Raw genomic sequence first — 18,249 nt, forward strand, 5'->3', positions numbered from 1 at the left:
AAAAATAAAGCTGAAACAATTAAGACACCAGGTCTATTACAACCTTTATCCATTCCAAGCCAACGTTGGGAGGAGGTTTCAATGGATTTTATCACAGGTTTACCCAAGTCTGAGGGAAAGAGTGTCATCATGGTGGTAGTTGACATACTTACCAAGTATGCACAATTTTGTGCATTATCATATCCATTTAAAGCCAATACAGTTTCTACTGCATTTATGGAAACAATTCAAAAGCTACATGGAAATCCAAAGATTATTGTAAGTGACAAAGATCCCGTTTTTACTGGAAATTTTTGGACAGAATTATTTTCTTGTCTTGGTACTCAGTTAGCTCATAGCTCATCTTATCATCCTCAAGTTGATGGGCAAACTGAGATAGTAAACAAATGTTTGGAAGGATATCTTCGTTGCTTTGTATCTAATAAACAAACACAATGGGCCAAACGGTTGCCTCTAGTTGAATGGTGGTATAACACTTCCTTCCATACTGCAACAAAAATGACCCCATTTATGGCACTTTATGGATATCAGCCACCATCCATCACATCATATTTAAGAGAAAATTCCAAGGTTCAAGCAGTGGAACATCACATCGAGCATCAACAACAAGTTCTCCAACTCTTAAAGGATAACCTCATGTTAGCGCAGAATAGAATGAAACAACAAGCAGATCAACATCGTAGCGAAAGAAGTTTTGATGTAGGTGACTGGGTATTCCTACGGCTACAACCATATAAACAAATGTACATCAAGTAAGCTAATAAGGATAATAAATTATCACCAAAGTATTATGGTCCGTACAAGGTGTTGCAAAAGATTGGTACTATGACATACAAATTGGAGCTTCCTGCAGCTTCTCAAGTGCACCCAGTTTTCCATGTTTCATGTTTAAAGAAGGTTATAGGCGACAAGCTCCCAATTCAAACAATATTGCCAGAACATGACAAGGAAGGAAAAATTATATTGGAACCGGAAGCAGTCATAGAAACAAGAACTCGACAACGACGAAATCGATCCATTTCAAAGTATCTCATCAAGTGGAAGAACTTATCCGTTGAAGATTCCACATGGGAGGATGAGAATTTTATACAGAAGCATTCAGAACTACTCAAGCATTGAGGACAACACTTTTTTGAAGGAGAGGGGCATGTTAGGTCCCTATAATACTAGTGATGTCCCCATTACTATTGTAGTTGTATCCCTTATTAATATTGTTGTGCCCCTATTGTCCCCATATTGTTATTACTGTGCCCCATAGAATCCCTCTATTGTTATTTTTGTGCCTTTATATTATTATTGTTAGGTCGGCTTGGTTATATTGTGACCCCTTAGACTCCTATATATAGAAAGGAGGTTTTGTCATTTGTATCATCCAAGAATTGTTCAATTGTGTAATGTAAAGGAGGTTGCCCCCTCGAAGAGGCTGAATTCTAAGGCGTTCAACTGTCTTTTCTATCTTTTTGTGAGTTGGTTTCATAACAGGTACCGACCTTGTCTACATAATCGGATTGAAAAAGCTTCTCTTTGTGGACTTCTTCTCTACTCATCCTTGAAATACTATGGCCCAATAATGTCTTAACAGTGGAAAGACAAATCAAATGCGAGTCACAATTGACAGAAATTCAGATTATGTTTGGGAGTTTGTGAAGTGGATAAGATTGCAAATTTATATAAAGGGTTGCTTGCAGTGGAAGAAACAGGTGTTGCCATACGTGGATAGATTGAGTAAAACTGAGAGCAGTTACAAACTGCATTGTCCGTCTTTCAACCTTCCACTAGATATATCCCAGAAGAAATACGCACTTGAAGGGGACAAATGTCGTTGTCAGAGCATGAGACACATGTTAGCCCAAAGAAAAAAAGGTAGATGAAGGTTGGCTTGACCATTTTCAAGAAGAGACACATATTGGCGTAATTAACATTATTTATATTTTGGTAGGCATTTGTCAAATAAAACATGTTTTATACATATTGCTACAATATATATATATATATATATATATATATATATATATATATATATGTCATTTTCAAAGCACGAGACAGATGTCAGCCCAAAGACAAAAAGGTAGATGAAGGTTGGCCTCACCATTTTCAGAAAAAGACGATTAGCACTATTTATATTGTGATAGGCATTTGCCAAATAAAACATGTTTTATACATATTGCGACAATATATATATATATATATATATATATATATATATATATATAATTGTAAATTCACTTAACTTTAAACTATAAATATATATTTAAATATTTTGATCGAAACATATTAAAAAGATATTTGTATAGATAATGGCATAGTGTACACTCAATGTTGTCTGATGAATCTCATTTTTTTAGTAAAGATTCATTACACACATGTATGGAGAAAATAAAAGTTTCTATTTTCCTTTTTTGGCACTGAGAGACGCTTTTCATCAAATCAATTAAGCTTTAGATCTAAAATTAGATTAAAAAACATAATGTTAAATTAGATTAAAAAACGTAATGTTTCACATTACATATGTTAGGAGGGAGACACTGTGGTAATGGTTAAATTATAATAATAAATTGAATTAAATAAAGCATTAATAATAATTAAATTGCAATTTGTGAAAATTAAATATAAATTTTATTGTTAATGTCTATATTCAATATATTTAATGTACTATTTAATTTTATTGTATAATTAAATTTAAATACAAATTATGTTAATTATAATTTTATTGAGAAAAACCAAATACTACATAGTAAAAAACATACTATCTAATTTGTAGTTATAAATACAATACTATGGATCTTAACTGAGAGTAATATGAATCTATTTATTTATAATTAATGTTAAGTAATTATTTGGTATTTTTATAAATTATTATAACATAAATAATTTAAGTAATTTAAATTCACTTATCTTTCTATGATATCTCTACATGTAAAAGGATTCGCTTAAATACTAATATATATTGGCAAAAATCATGTTGGTTTTAGATTTATGGGCTAAATTGACACTGAGTTAGAAGAATTGGTGGAATATTTGCTTAGATTGATAGATTTTATAAGTAAATCTTTTTATATTGAAGTACTTGTATTATGATATATTTCATAAGGCATATTGGTAATTGGCATTTTATTGTTGTTTTATGCACAAATTCACCTATACATAAAGGCAGTGACATGCCACCACGTGTCTCTTGTTTATGTTGCCAAAGTATTTCAAATGCTTGAATCCTTTAAGTCTAATTTGAAATTTGAAAAATGTTTTAGAAGTCTTCTTGCTTAACCCATGAGAGTATGTTGAACCCTAATCTCCGCACTAAGTTCAAAAATCTCCTCCAGGTATGATCCCACTTTTATTATGTGTTTTAATGGTGGCCTAAGGGTCTTGCAACATACCGTTTTAGGGTTTATCACATAGAGCCATGCAAAATGCATTTGGCCTAGTAGTCAATTTATTGTGGCTTTTCTTTCACTAAAAACACCTTTTTTTTTTTTTTTAGAATGGGGTCTTTGAACATGTCGTTTGAAGGATTCTTAGCAAAGATGAAATTTGATGTTTACTTTGCATGTTATTATTCCAATATTTTGACTACATTCCAACTTGTGTTACGTATATTAGTAACATTACAAAAAAAATGTTATTAAAATGGAGGAATTTATTATCCAATTATGAATATTAAAATAATAAATAATATTTAATATAATAATAAAAAATTATATATATATATATATATATATATATATATATATATATAGATATATATATATAATTTATTCAGAGTAAGAAAGAAGTCACTGAAAAACTCTTTAATCATAAATCAGACTTTCTTTGTTCAGTTTAAATAGTGCATTTTTTAACTAAGACTTAAAACTAGTCCCACTATTTGAAGTTTCTAACTCTTATTCCTTCCTATTTATCTCCATTCGGGAGTGTTTGTCATCCGATATATATATAAAGTTTCAATTTTATATATATAGAAATGAATTAAGTTTAGACTTATTTTTTTTAAGCTTGTTAATTATATATATATATATATAAAGTTTCAATTTCCGTTTATTTAAGCTTTATATCTAATGTATTTTTGTTTGATGAGAAATATATTTGGAATAGGTAATATGCATGTTTTGAAACAAAAGTTCAAAGCCATTACCAACAAAGTTCATCATGTCATTTATGGGAATTGAATCTAGGTGGAGAGATTAACAATCATTTATCTCTACTATCTTAGGTAAATCCAATTAACATATTATTAACTAAGATAAATCCAATTCACACACACATGCATATAATTTGGTTTATAGGGTTAAGCTTAAAAAAGGAAAAAATTACAAGTGAATAGTTTTCTAGCCCCTAAACTGACATTGTTAGAATAATTGCAACAACATTTACATAGATAAATTTTGTTTTTGTTAGGTTTTCCACGAACCTAACACTTGGTACTTAGTTCCTAGCAAAAAAGTGATCTACTGATTAATTATACAGTTGGCTTCTTAACATAAATTCATTAAAACAAAATTTAAATAAATTACCTCATTAAATAATTGTTAAAATTTACTACAGAGAGATAAATTATTACTAAGAGAAACAAACATATTTACGGAGATTTACCGAGATGAACAATAACCAACAACAATCATAAACCATAAACGCAAACGTTTATCCAGGAAAATCCCAAATCTAGGGAAAACCCCAACCTAATTAAATTTCATTAGCCTTGGCCAAAACCCTGACCAACCCGGCTAAGTGAGCCTTCACGGCTCACCTCCCTGGCCTACATTACAATGAAGTATTTTGAGCATTTTATAGGCTCCATTACATGAAATACCATGGGAAAAAAACATCATGCCCAAAACCATGTGCAAAACCCATGCACAAAACCATAGGTAGGTCTGCCCACCTAATATAGGGTCCCAAAAAAAATTCTCGCGGGGTTACCCCAGACCTCGTGCATGGGGGGTTACCGCCCCCCTGAAATAACCCAACAGGGGGGGCTGCGCCCGATGCAATGAACAGGGGAGGCTATCCCCCCCCGCGTGTTTGACTAGTCGTGGAAAGAATATAACAAACACCCAACATTCTCCCACTTGTTGTTTTCCTTTCCACACAAGGGGTCACAGGAGAGATTAATCATTAGTCCAACCCTACAACACCCATTGTTTCTCTACACAAAGAAAAATTATCAATGCTCACAGACTTTGTCATTGCATCTGCAACATTCTTCAAAGTGTCAACCTTTACCAGCAACACATTTTTGTTCTCAATCATATCCCTCACAAAGTGATACTGAACATCAATGTGCTTTGTCTTTGAATGATAAGTAGGGTTCTTTGCCAAGAAAATTGCACTTTAGTTGTCATAGTCTATCCTTATAGCTCGATGTACTAACCCCATACTTGAACATAATCTTTGCAACCAAAATGCTTCCATGCTTGCATGAGTGGCTGCGATGTAATTTGCCTCTGTAGTTGAAAGTGCGACTATAGATTGTCTCTTGCTCATCCAACTGACTAATCCTCCAAATAGGTTAAACACATAATCACTTGTAGATCTTCTCTGATCTAGATCTCCAACCCAGTCTGCATCAAAAAATCCATGGATGTCCAAAATTATGTCAAATACTGGTCTTCCTTGGTAGCACAAACCATAATCACTTGTGCCATGAAATAACTGAAAACCCGCTTCGCTACTGTCCAATGCTCCTTCCCTGGTTTTGACATAAATTTGCTCAATACTCCCACTGCATGTGCAATGTCTGGTCTAGTACAGACCATTAAATACATAAAGATATCAATTGCACTTGCGTATAGAACATGGGACATGTCCTCTTCCTCTTCTTTTGTATTGGGACATTGTTCTATAGATAACTTTACAGCTACAGGAATAGGAACCTTCACCAGTTTACTATCCTACATATTAAACCTTTGTGGTATTGTCTCGACATACTTCCTCTGCTTTAACCAAAGCTTCCTCTTTTCCCGATCTCGTTTAATTTCCATGCCCAAAATATAGTTTGCAACAACAAGATCCTTCATCAAATTTAGGCTTATGTAATCCATATCTAGTTTTTTAGAAATCTTTTCGGTGAAAATCACATAAAGAATCATTTGTTGACGCATTTCAAACCAGCTAGTGTGATTCATTGCCAGGACAAGATGAACCACACTGGCTGGTTCAAAACACGTTGGAAAATGATTATTTATGTGATTTTCACCAAAATTTCTTTCTCAAAAACAATATCCTTCATGTTGAATTTGGAGGAAAATTGTGTCTTCAAATCCTGGATAATTTCTTTGTCATTTCCAATCAGCGACATATCATCCACATACAAGACCAAATAAATAACACGGTCACCAATTAATTTAAAATACACACAGTGATTTGCTTTTCTTCTGGTGAAGCCAAGTCCCCGTATAAATGTATCAAATTTCTGATACCACATCCTTGGTGATTGTTTTAACCCACACAAGGACTTTTTTAACCTGCATACCAATTTTTTCTTTCCCTTCACCTCAAATCCTTCAGGTTTATTCATGTAGATTTCTTCTTCTAGATCCCCGTGAAGAAATGTTGTCTTCACATCCATCTGTTCTACCTCAAAATCAAAAGCAGCAGCAACAAATAAAAGTAATCTAATAGAATCTACCTTGGCAACAGGAGAAAAAATATCACCAAAATCAATTCCCGACACCTGGGAATGACTTTTTGTTACCAACTAAGTTTAAATTGTATTTCTCCACCTTGTCTTTTGCATTCATCTTCTTCTTAAAAACCCATTTTATTCCAATGGGTTTCCTTCCAGCCAGCAACTCCACCAAATCCCAAGCCTCATTTTTGTTAAAAGATTCCATTTCATCAACCATGGCCTCTTTCCAAAATTTTTCATCCTTTGAATCTATTGCCTCCCTGACAGTTCTGGGATCATCATCAGTAATAGATAAAGAAAAATTTGAACAAAAAGTAGATAGACTATACCTTTCTAGTTTCCTTCTTTCTCAAATTGATCTTCTCACAACTGGAGTTTATGGCTCTTCATCTTCTAATGCCTATTCTACTGTAGAGTCTGATTCTTCCTCATTTAGCTCAAACTCTATCTTATCAAGTTCCTTTGGTAGGAATTCATGTTTAATAACATCTTTCACCTCTCTAAACACCACATCTCGGTTGTACACAACCTTCCTTGTTTCTAAGTTCCAAATCTTATAACCTTTTAAACCATCCTTATACCCAAATAAATATGCACCTTTCATATTTAATATCCAACTTGGTTCTTTTCTCCTTTGGAACATGTACATATGCATCACATCCAAATACCCTCAGATGTGAAAGAGAGGTTTTCTTACTAGTCCATACCTTATGTGGAGTCTTATCCTCCAACACTGATGAAGGTGATTTATTAACTAGAGAACATGCAGTCTCCACTGCCTCTGTCCAGAATTCATGTCCTAACCCGACACCACTGAGCATGCTTCTTGCTTTTTCCATCAACGTCTTGTTCATTCTTTCTACAACTCCATTTTACTAAGGTGTGTATGGAGTAGTCTTTTGTCATGCTATACCACACTTCTTCTAGAACTCTTTAAATTTCTTCTTGCAGAACTATCCACCATTATTTGTCCTTAATACCTTTATCTTCTTCTCTATCTGGTTTTCCACCAAAGCCTTAAATTCTTTAAACATGTCAAAGACTTCAGATTTATTCCTGAGGAAATATATCCATGGATTCCTTGAGAAGTCATCTATAAATGATACATAGTACATAGAATTATCCAGTGATGAAACCGTCACAGGTCCAAACACATCACTGTGCACAAGCTCTAATATCCTTTTCGCTCTCTTAGCACGAGAGGGGAAACTCACCTAATTCTGCTTCCCATATACACAATGTTCATAGAAATCGAAATCCAAAGAGAAGTTAGACATGCCTTCTACCATACCATTACCATGAAGTATCCAAAGTCCCTTGTCTCTAATATGTCCAAGCCTTTGATGCCATAGCATGATATTTTCTCCAGAGACCACTAGATTTTCTGCTCCACTTTCAGGAACCACAGAACTATTGCATCCATCAATAATAGTACTACCCAAAATCTTGTACAAAGTTCCAATCCGAACTCCCTGCATCAATACCAGTGCTCCTTGAACCATCTTGTAGGTATCTTTCTCGAACACTCTATTTACACCTACATCATCCATCTTTCTTACAGAAATCATATTTATGTCCAATGCAGGAATATGTAGAAGACCTGAAAGTGTTCTAATCCTTCCACCTTGCAACTTCAACTTGACTTTTCCACATCCGATGATTCTAGCCTTCCTGTCATCCCTTAAGAATACATCACCACCATCATATTTCTCATACTCGCAAAACCACTCCCTATGGGGAGTGAAGTGAAAGGATGCACCCGAGTCAATCAACCATGCCTCGTGATATACATGTACTTGAAGAATAAACCAATTACACATCCCCACCTACATTTGAGATGGTTTTCGCCTCTACAGAAGGAGAATAATTAGATCCCTTTCCTTTCTCAGGAGCTTTATATCTACAATCCTTTTTGAAGTTCCCTTCCTTTCCGTATTTGCAGCACACCTTTACAAGTTTTCCCAGATATTTAGATCTCCCCCTAGATTTAGATCTCACACTTGAGGACTTATTTTTGTTTCTATTCTAGGATCTTCGTCGTACAAACAAGTCATCTCCATTTTGGCCCTCCATATTTTTCCATCTCATCTCCTCCAACAACAAGGATGAAACTATTTCATCAAACTTTAAGGTAGTTGTATTTCTACCTATTGCAACAACTAGACTATCCCACGAATCTGGTAGAGAACACAATAAATTATGCACTTATCTTCATCTGAAATTTTAATATCAAAAAATAAAAATGGGATTACCATAGTATTAAAGGCATTCAAATGATCTTTCACCGAGTCTTCATCCTTCATCCTTGAGTTATACAACTTTTTCCACATGAACAATTTATTCACCAAAGACTTAGATTGGTACAAAGTCCCTAACTTGTCCCACCAAGCCTTCGTCGTAGCTTCCCCTGATACATTCAACAATAATGAATCTAAGATACACAACTATATTGTGCCCTTTGCTTTCCGATCCAATTTCTCCCAATCTTCATCTGACATTGTCGTTGGTTTAGTACCTGGATCTACCATGATCCACTAATATTTATCCATAAACAGATCCTCCATCTTGAGTTTCCACAACTCAAAACTCTGACCATTAAATTTATTGATCTCTATATTTCCATTGCTCGCCATCTTCTTTCACCACAACAATCAATCCCACAGATCTCCCACTGAACATGGTCTACCACAAGCCCGATCAAAACCCCTCAGCAGTAAAGGCGTCCCCTTAAAGCTGAAATATCTCTAATACCAATTGTTAGAATGTACTGCAGAGAGATAAAATGTTAATGAGAGGAACAATCATATTTATGAAGTTTTACCAAGATGAACAATAACCAACAACAATCATAAACCATAAACACAAACGTTTATCCGGGAAAACCCCAAATCCGTGGAAAAACCCAACCCAATGAAATTTCGTTAGCCTTGGCCAAACCCATGGCCATCCTAGCCAAGTGAGCCTTCATAGCCTTTTATAGGCTCCATTACATCCAATACCATGGGCATAAAACCATGGGTACATAATACCATGTGCCCCAAAACCATCACTCTTTAACCTGGTCAACCTTGACTCTAAACCCGAGTCAATTTTATCTAACAATAACAGACATAGATTCTGCCCAACAAGTTTTTCATTAAAACAAAATCCAAACTTATGTGAGTTCCTATCCTAGGATAATGGTCCAACTAAGAAAATACAAAATAAAAAATAAACCTAGATATGATCTAGCAGATCTGCCCTAGATCAGTGCTTGGTCTTCTCTACAGATCTAGATCTCCATCCTCTTTGCACTCCCTTGGCCCTAACACGCTGCTTATGGAGATTCCTCTCTCAATCATGTATTTTTGTGTGTCTTTCTCCTCTTGGCCTTGATTTTATAACTTTACATTGAACTAAATCCATAACTCTAACCCTACTTTCAAAGTGATTAATGGCCGAGTATAAATCTTGCCTCACTTGAGATCACTAGCTAAGATTAATACAAAATCACTAAATTAAATTACTTTACTTTTCCTAAGTTTCTTTTAGTTAAATAAGAAAACATACTAATATATATTTTTTCCTTAGTTATAAATCATCCAAGTTACATTAGCAACTTGCTCACACTTGAGCAAGTATTCTTAGGAGGATGTGGGCAACTTTTGCATGCCTAAACATAAGGCCTATGTAGAAGTACCTAACCGAGTTATAAAAATCAACATTTTTTACATTTTTTTAATACAATTGTTGTCATATTATAGCAATCTCCACCTTGACAACAATTTTCTTGATGCCTTGACAAAGTTCTTTCATCACCTCTTTCACAAGCCAAAAGAAGCCAAACACCACCACAACTTCTCTATCAACATTATTTTTGTAAATATGTATGCATAGTTTTATTGAGTGTGGACCTTTTTAATATCTACCCCACCTCCATCAATATCCTATGTTATAAAATGATACTTTATATCAATATTCTTGGTCTTACTATTTGTTGGGCACCAGATTGGCCTATCTTTTCCCTGCATTTCCACTCCTCTTTTCATCCTTTTTGCATTTATTCTCATATATTTATTATGTAAAATTATGAGGTAATTCCCCTTTATTGTCTCTTGGGATATTTAATTAATGAAGTAGAGTCATGAAGGTTTCTACCTACACAAACCACTAAAACTTGTGATGACCGCAAATTATGGAGCACAAGTGTTGACCGCGCAGCATATCGCAGTAGTTCTGCGATTCACAACAGTTGATCGACCACGACGAAGCAGCATAACTGATTGCAGCTGCTCAACCCATTTTTGACCATTCTTGTTCTTGCTCTCTCGGCACTAGTGCTACGATACAACTGATGTATATCTTTGGGCATATAGTTGCCAGGTTTTGGGGAGAATTATTCTCCTTTGTATTGTATAAAATATGGGTCATTCCTATATCAAGGGGAGACCCTTGTATGGTATTGTAACAACATTATTCAGATTAATAAGATATAAACCCTTTTGTTGATCTATCGCTCACTATGAGTAACGCAGCCCTGATCAGAGAGCTGGGCCCACTCTTCTGATCAGGTGCTGCGTGTTTCCTTGTCTTGTGTGTATTTTCTATTGCTATGTTTATTTCTTGTCATTGTTACAGATCTCTTAGATAATTGTGAATACCTTTTTACATTCTGCAGTTGAGTTTTACTTCTATTTCAACAATGTTTTGATTGCCAATCACGAACCCTTGGTTGAGGGCAGATCGTAACCTTGCCCCTGCATATACCTTGCATGTTGCCTTGAAAAGAATACGCACTTGGATTGATACATTAATGTAGGGAAAGGAGTGGATAATTTGTTCATACCTGGACACCAACATTTTGGCACTGTTGTCGGGGAGGCTAACAAGGTGCAAGACACGATATGTGTTAACCAGAGGGTCAATCTCTTGTCCTGGGGAGAGAACGAGCTTTCTCACTCTGCTCCAGGTCCTGAGTGCAAGTATTTCATTTATTTTGAGCTTTTATTGTTTTTTTTGTTTTAGTAGGGCTGATCTCTTGCCCTGGGGAGGGAGGAGTCTTTTGACACCCTGCTCTAGGCTCTGAGCTTAGATTTTTCCCTAGAATTTTTGTTTTGATTTCGAGAAATCCAATCTCTCACCCTAGGGAGGGAAGGGTCCTCTGACGCCCTACTTCAAGTCTTGAAGTATTAAGGTTTTCTCATGTGTGTGTGTTATTTCTTGATTGGGGTCTTGTTCTGGGGAGGGAGGAGTCTTTTGATGCCCTGCTCCAAGTCCTGAACCCTAGGTTCCTGTGTTCTTTTCTTTTCTTTTTTGTTCTTTTGTCAACTGCCCTCTCTTCAACGTGATCTCTTGTCCTGGGGAGGGAATGGTATTTTGACACCCTACTCCAGGCCTTGAGCATTGTGGTTTGATTTCTGTCGCCACACCAACTTGTATGAACAGAGAGCCAAATAAAAGGGGCAGAGGGAGAGCCCCAAAGAAGGGAAGATAGGATTTGGGAAGGAACACCTACATCCAACAAATCATTGCAAAAGCTGAGTCAGAGGCGTCTTCCCATGCAGCCGTGAGGCCAGGTGCACGAACAAAATCAGAGGGACAATTTGTAGATCAACCAGTGTTGTTCACAACACCCCCTGCCAGTTCAATACAATAGACCCTTCCAGCAGCCGGAGAGACAAGCAACAGTACGCCTGCTAAAGGAATCCCGTTGCTTGCAACAGAAGAAGAAGAAGTTACAAGTAAAGCATCTGGGGGAACTGTCCATCCCAGTAGGGAAGAAGAAATTGCAGAGAGGAGATCCGAAGGGTCCAGCCACAGTGATAGGGAGGAAGAGATTGTAGAAACATTTCTATCACCAAAGGATAGAGGAAGTTTTATTAAGGCAAATCGAACCCCTGTGATAAAAGCCCTTCCTACGAAGCCAATTGAAATACCTAGTGAGTATTGGAGGATATTCATGGCACCTACAACCTCTACTATTGACTTCCCAATCGGGGATTTGGGGACTGGTGCACGAAAAAATCCCATCCCTTTAATAGCTCTACCCAGTTTCCATGGGCTTACTTCAGAAGACCCTGACACATTTTTGTTTGAATTTGACATTGTGTGTCAAGGGTATGATTACATAACGGATGCTCAGAAGTTGAAAATCTTCCCTGCTACACTAAAAGGGACAGCCCTGCGGTGGTTTGTGGGTCTTGGGGGAAGGTCTATCACCACATGGGAAGCAATGATAACTTCTTTCTTGGAGAAATACCAAGACTACTATAAATCACGGGATATTAAAGAAGAGATTTTTAAATTTATACAGAAAGAGGATGAAAATATGGAAGACTGTGTGGAACACTTTAAATACACATTGCAAAGGTCAGGTCACTCTGACCTAGATAAAGACATTTTGAAAATTATCCTTCTCCGGGCCTTCCGAGAAGACTCTTTGGAATTGTTGAATATAGTCGGAAAGGGGGATATATCAAAGGAGGACTTTGATACCATCTGTGAGTTGTGTATTCAGTGCTCAAGAGGAGTTGCAAGAAATAAACAAGGGATTCGATCAACAAAGGTATCTGGTGGAGGTGTTACAAAAGCAGAAATTGGGAACCTATTGGACAGCTTGAGGACTGATATCCTGAGTACCTTGTCTGAACAGATAGACACACTGCAGGTAAAACAGAAATAGCTAGAATTGGAAAGAACTATGGCCATATTTTGCCCCACATGCAGAAAGAAACACCCACAGAGGGAATGTCCATTGAACTCTATAGAGGAGTGTGCAATCTGTGAACTGAAGCATGCGACAAGTTCATGCCCATCTTTGCCAGGGCTAAAAGTGGTTTTTCAAGGGACAGGAGAAGATATGGAGTAGTTGTACTTTATGGGACCTAAAAAGCCATGGCAACCTTGGCCGTCAATGGGAAATCAAGGTATGTTTCCAGATCCATCTCAATATTTTAGCAATTTCAATATGGGTCCCCAGACTATGCCTTATCTGCCCGTATGGCCCCAATACCAGTTTCCACCTTGGCAACAGTGGGCTCCTCAAGCTAGTTCAAGCTCCTCGTGGGCTCCAAACTAGCGGGGACCTTCCCCTCCTGGTCAGTTTTCCCAGTCAATGCCACAACAACAACTTCAGTTTCCCTCTAATGTGCCCCCTGGTAATCAGCCTATTCGTCCTCAACTCCCTATCCAACCCAATCCGAATCCTAACAATAAAGGGGCTCAGCAAGCTGACACCCTCAACCTGCCTTCATACAACATCTCCACCACAGAATTCTATGAGATGCATTTACAATCTGGGTGGCCCATAGGTGCTCAGCCCTCACCAATTATCATTGAGCAGATTGATAGTGAGGAGAAGGAACCAGAAATGGTTGGAGAGGAACCAAATCGAGTTAACAAAAATCATACACCTCCTCAACCGTTAGCTACTCAGAAACACCAAGCTGAACTGCCCTATCCAGAAAGGTTGGCTATGAGTAAACCAACCCCTCAAACTAAGTTTGACTTGTTAAGGGAGCTACATAATTTATTTGTCAAGATTCCCCTGCTGCAAGCCATGAAGGACGTACCTATATATGCGAAGACTCTTAGGGAATATTGTGCTAAGAAGCCTAAAAATAAATCAAGAGATCCGCTCACCATTCATGTAATGGGGAAACTATCAGATTTCATGATGGGAAGGTCCATGCCTGTAAAGTATGGGGATCCCGGGAACCCAATTTTGACCGTGCACATTAATGGGGTAGAAATTCCAAATGTACTGGTAGATTTGGGCACTGCCATAAATGTCATCACTGCTGAAACCATGCATGCATTAGGACTTCATAACTTGAAACATACACCTACGGTGTTAGAACTGGCAGATCGATCTACAATAAAACTAGTAGGGAAATTAGAATATATCACGATTTCAGTGGATTCATGGCACTACCCTGTGGACTTCCTAGTACTCCAAACACAATCTCCAGCTGGAGGCCATCCCTTGATTCTAGGAAGACCGTGGTTGGCAACCGCAGATGCTTATATTGGGTGTTAGTTTGGGCATATGATCATCTCAAATGGACAAAAAACTAAGAATCTAGTGTTATATCCTCCTGCAGAACCTAACCCATCAGCAAAATCAGCAGGCCACAAGAAATTTGTACACAAGAAAGAGTCTGAATCAGAAAATGAGGAGTTAAGACCAGTTCTCACTATTGGGCAGGCCCTCTAGTTGAAAGATGAAACAGAAGATGACACAATTACTACCTTTATCAGTGATCCTTGTTCTGTTTTAGATTTGAATCAGCAAATCCTAGAGTCCGTCTTGAGCTGTGAGACTCAGGAAAGTATTGGAGCAGCAAATGGATTCGAGGAGCTACCTATAGCTACACCCCATGACAGTGTTTCCATGGAAATAGAACCGGGAAAAACCCTGAATATCAATCCAGAGCTGTCAGATTCCTAGAAAAAACAACTCCTGCATGTTCTTCGGAAACACAAAGAAGCCTTCGCCTGGGACTACTCAGATATGAAGGGAATTCCTGCTAATCTGTGCACTCATCACATATACATTAAGGAGGACTGTCGTCTTGTAAGGCAACCCCAGAGAAGAATGAACCTTGCCCTGAAAAACATTGTTAAGGAAGAACTCCAAAAGCTGTTGGACGTGGGATTTATCTACCCCATTTCAGACAGCCAATGGGTTTCCCCATTGGTAATGGTCCCTAAGAAAAACAGTAAATGGCGAATATGCATGGACTACAGAGAATTAAACAAGGAAACTCAGAAAGACCATTTTTCGTTACCATTCATTGACCAAGTCTTGGATACATTAGCGGGGAAGAAGTTTTTTTCCTTCTTGGACGGATTTAGTGGGTACAACCAGATCTAGATAGCTCCTGAAGATCAGGATAAGACCACATTTACATGCCCCTGGGGAACATTTGCATACAGAGTCCTCCCATTTGGTCTTTGTAATGCACCTGCAACGTTTCAGAGGGCAATTTTGGGGATTTTCTCTGATCTGATGGATGATAGTGTTGAAATCTACATGGACGATTTCACGGCATATGGAGATTCATTCGAAGAAGCATTGGGGAAGCTAGAAAAAGTTCTTGAAAGATGCAAGCAGGCGCATGTCTCCTTAAGTACGGAAAAATGCCATATGATGATGAATGAAGGAATAGTCTTGGGACACTTGCTTTCGGCTGCAGGAATCCGGATGGATCCAACCAAGATAAAGGTAATACAACATTTTCCAATACCTAGAACACCCACTCAGGTACGTAGCTTTATCGGTTGTGCTGGTTATTACAGGCGCTTTATAGAAAATTTTGCTAAAACAACACATTCGCTTTTTCAATTACTAACAAAAGATGCAGACTTTGTGTGGACAAATGACTGTGATGCAACCTTTGTGAAGATCAAGGAACTGGTCTGTAGTGCTCTGATCCTTAGAGGACCAGATTGGGCATTACCATTCCATATTCATGCTGATGCTTCCCAAACAGCAGTTGGGGCAGTTTTGGGGCAGCAGGTGGATAAGGTACCATATGCAGTTTACTATGTTAGCAAGAACTTGGCCTCTACCGAGTTAAACTACACAGTGACTGAAAAAGAATTCCTCGCTGTCATCTATGCCATCAACAAGTTCCAACACTATATCACTGGTTACCCCACCTTTGTACACACAGATCATGCAGCCATCAGGTATCTAATGAATAAACCCATTACTCCTGGTCGTATTACAAGATGGCTTTTGCTACTTCAAGAATTTGATATTACCATAGTAGATAAACCAGGAAAGGACAACATGGTTGCGGATTTTTTGTCTAGATTAGAAAACAATACCGAAGGTACACCTATCGAAGATAGCTTTCTAGATGAATATCTTTTTGCAATTTCCGCTAACACTCCATGGTATGCAGATATTGCTAACTATCTTGCTACAGGAAAGGTACCTCATCATTTGTCATACAAGGACCAACAAAAAATTATTCATCATAGTACCCGATATTCATGGATGGCAGGATACCTCTTTCATACAGGGGTGGATCAACAGATTCAGCGCTGTGTATCAGAGGATGATATCTATGAGATATTGAAGGCCGCCCATAGTGGGCCTTGTGGAGGACATTTTGCAGATAAAAGAATAGGCCACAAGGTGCTGCAAATGGGATACTACTAGCCTTCTATCTTTCGAGATGCTAGAGATTATGTTCGAAGATGTAACAATTGTCAATGTATGGGACAACCTGAGAAATTAGATGAAATGCCATTACAGCCCCAGATAGTCTTGGAACCTTTTGAGAAATGGGCCATCGATTTTGTTGGACCCATCAACCCACCTTCCCATAAGAAGGTTCACATCCTGGTCTATACTGATTCTGTGACTAAGGGGGTGGAAGCCAGAGCAGTTGCAAAAGCAACATAACAGGTGGTGGCAGAGTTCCTTTTTGAGGATATTTTTGCCTAATATGGTACCCTAATAGAAATTGTTTCAGATGGAGGAGAACAGTTCACATCCCACATGATAGAGATGCTTATGCAGAAATATGGGGTCAAACACCAAATGACAACTCCTTACCATCCCCAAGCGAATGGACAGGTAGAAAGTACAAACAAGGTGTTGGAGAATATCTTGACAAAAACTGTAGCAAGTCATCGCCGGGATTGGTCACAGAAACTCCCAGAAGCTCTTTGGGCGTATAGGACGACATGGCGAAATACAACCAGGTTTTCACCATTTGAGCTAGTCTACGGGAAATCTCCCTTGTTTCCGGTTGAATTCGAGATCAGTATGCTCATAACAGCTTTGGAAGTGGGATTGAACTTATCAAAGGCCCAGAAACACCGGCTGGAACAACTCAATGAGTTAGACGAGATTCGTTCAGAAGCTGTCCAGAGAACTACTACTGTCCAACAGCAGAGAACGAAATGGCACGATAAATTTATCAAGAATAAGGTGTTTCATACAGGGGACTAGGCATTGTTATATGACTCCCAGTTCAAATATTTTAAAGGAAATATTTGCACTCGTTAGATGGGACCCTATGAAGTGGACGCTGTATTCACCAATGGCATAGTCAGATTGGTTACAGTAGATGAAAATCGTACTTCCTTCCTAGTGAACGGACACCGTCTGAAGTTATACCACCATCCAACGTCTAAAGATGCCTTCATAAAACATCTTTCTGATACATCTGGTTTGATGGTTGTTGGTGCAGAGAATGCTCCCTCTGCCCTTTGATCAATATATATATATATATATATATATATATATGATGTTACTACTTACTTGTTTGTCTTTTTGCAGGAATAAGAACTGAATTATGACAAGGAGAAACGAAGAAATTTTTCAAGTAACAGTCGTTTTTTTTACTCCGCCAGTGCTGTTACTCCACTGTTGTTGTTACTCCACTTGTTGTTGTTACTCCGCTGGTGCTGTTACTCCACTGTTGTTGTTACTCCACTAGTTGTTGTTACTCCGCTGGTGCTGTTACTCCACTGTTGTTGTTACTCCACTGGTTGTTGTTACTCCGTCGGTGTTGTTACTCCACTGTTGTTATTACTCTGCCAATGCTGTTACTCCGTCGGTGTTGTTACTCCACTGTTGTTGTTACTTTGCCGGTGTTGTTACTTCGTCGTGCTGTTACTCCACC

Source organism: Pinus tabuliformis, chromosome 5_1, assembly GCF_031772625.1.
Source record: "Pinus tabuliformis cultivar Carrire ecotype Pingquan chromosome 5_1, CPIR1, whole genome shotgun sequence".
In the NCBI taxonomy this organism is placed as follows: domain Eukaryota; kingdom Viridiplantae; phylum Streptophyta; class Pinopsida; order Pinales; family Pinaceae; genus Pinus; species Pinus tabuliformis.